We start from the raw sequence: 2,693 nt of genomic DNA, 5'->3' as shown, positions 1-2,693 counted from the left end.
ACATATACTTAGGGCCGGGTTAGGGTTTGTCTTTGTGTTTACAAATACAAAATATATATATATATGATAGGTTCATTTAAAAAATAATACAATGGGCGACTTGTATATATATGTTTTTTTTGGTTTTGCTACCGGTTGGTCATTATGCATGGGGATGTTACTATCATTTTATGTGCTCTTTTGGTTTTTTTTTTTTTTTTTTTTTTTTTTTTTTTTTTTTTTTTTTTTGGGCTTAATAGTTGATTTGAGAAGATTTGTGATATATTTTAGAGTGCTGTGATGAATTTGTGGTGCTATTATCATTTTTGGTAATTTTTGGAAAAAAATAGAATAAACAAATTCGCCATCATTTTAACTTCATAATAAAATGATCGTAACCAAGAATGACTAACTAAAATTTAAATCAAAAATTGTAATCAATAATTTGTGTTATGAATATATATAAATTGTAATAAAAATAAATATTGTGCTACTAATAAAAATAAATATTGTGCTACTAATATTATAAATTGTTTTGTTTTTTTGGAAACAAATTTTACTAGCAAATTTGCCACCGTCTACCATTCACAATAATATTTGTATTAAACAATTTATAACAAAGGTAAAAAATAAGCAATAGCGACGAATACGTTTTTATACTTCATTTTTAACTTTAACTCTTCACATGAGGAGACTACAGATTCATAAGAAGAATTTGGAACCTTCGAAAAAAAAAAAAAAAAAAAAAAAAAAAAAACAAAACAAAACAAAACAAAAATTTCCCACATATGCGTATATGAGAAAAAAATATATGGAATCCACAATTTGAAACATATGCTAAATTCAAACACTTTAATTGTCCATGTTATTAAAAAAAAAATTCTTTAATTTAAGTTTAATTGTTAGATGTGAGATGGTTATAAAAATTTTAAGGTGCTATGCATATAGATGAATTTTACTGTCCACAGTGTAAAAAAAATTGCAATTTGACCATGGAAATTTAATATAATATACAGAATCCACAGTTTGAAACAAACGCTAACTTCAAACACTTTAATTGGCCACGTTATTAATATTTGTTTTTCTTTAATTTAAGTTTAATTGTTAGATGTGAGAAGGTTCTAAATATTTTAAGGTGTTATGTATATATAGATAAATTTTACTTTCTTCGAAAAAAAAAAAAAAAAAAAATTGACCCTGCGACAAGAGGTATTTAAAATAATATACATGATCCACATTTTAAAATAAACGCCAAATTCAAACACTTTAATTGGCCACATTCTTAATAATTTTGTTTTAATTTAAGTTTAATTGTTAGATGTGAGAAGGTTATAAAAATATATGTAGGTCCTATGAATATAGATGAATTTTACTTTCTTCGGAAAAAAAAAATTAAAAAAAAAAAAAAAAATTGACCCTGCGACAAGACGTATTTAACATAATATACGCAATCCATATTTTAAAACAAACGCCAAAATTCAAACACTTTAATCGGCCACATTCTTACCCTTTTTTTTCCTCTTTTTTTTTTTTTGGGGGGGGGTGGGGGCTTAAAGTATAATTGTTGATGTCAGAAGGTTATAAAAATTGCACTTGTGATACGAATACAGATGAATTTTACTATATTCGAGAAAAAAAATTGCGACAGGGTTAATGTCGGAAGGTTATAAAAATTTAAATCATTACTAGGAATCAACAGTTTAAAACAAACATTATATTAAAACAAGAGCAACGGCCACGTTATTTTTTTTTATAAGTTTATACTGTAAGGAATTTAAACACTTTAATTGCTCAAATTAAAGATCTTAATTTGTTTCGGTCAGTTAGATCACGTATAGAGAAATATGGACAAGTCTTGGATGTCAGCACGTAGGGGTACGACACAGTATAATGACAAGTGTAGAGCGTTCGTGGAATTTGTCATTAGTAACTATACGGCCGCCAATGGTAAAATTTACTGTCCATGTAAATATTGTCAAAATAACCAGCACCACTCCCCAGATTACGTTCATGCCCACCTGACAGGGGGTAGGGGAATGACTCCGGGATACAGTTTGTGGTATATGCATAGTGAAACCGCGAGTGGGTCTGTTGTTCCTGGCTGGTGTTCGAGTCATCCCAGTGTCACAGATTCGGCAACCGGTAGCACTTAACAGGGTGAAGGCACAGAACAAGGTGGAGGCCTAGAACAGGGTGGTGACATGCGCGCCATGTTGCGTGACGCCTTCGGCATGCACGATGTTAGTGAGGCCGTCAGTAGCCAGCTGCAAGCAGTTTATGAAGGAACCTCTGGAGGGGACTCATTGAAGTACTACGAGTTGTTAAAGACTGCCGTGAAGCCACTTCACCCTGGTACCAAGCATAGTAAATTGAGTGCTACTGTACACATGTACAACTTGAAGTGTGTTGGAGGTATTAGTGACAAAATTTTCTTTGATATGCTCGAGCTTATCAATCGGCTGTTGCCTCCTTGCGATGAGACCTTGTTAGTTAATACATACGAGGCGAAGAAGTTCCTAAGTGACATGGATCTCAGGTATGAGAAGATTCTGGCGTGCCGTAATGACTGTATGTTATTCTAGAAAGACAACAAGGAGATTCATGTATCGTATGTGGAGAATCTAAGTGGAGGGCTGATACACATTTAGATGAGGATGGTGAGGTCATATTATCGAGGAAAAAATGTCCAGTGAAGGTGTTGAGGTGGTTTCCAC

This window comes from Alnus glutinosa, chromosome 5 (assembly GCF_958979055.1).
Source record: "Alnus glutinosa chromosome 5, dhAlnGlut1.1, whole genome shotgun sequence".
Lineage (NCBI taxonomy): Eukaryota > Viridiplantae > Streptophyta > Magnoliopsida > Fagales > Betulaceae > Alnus > Alnus glutinosa.
The sequence above is the reverse complement of the archived record's forward strand: the minus strand, read 5'-3'. Positions refer to the sequence as shown.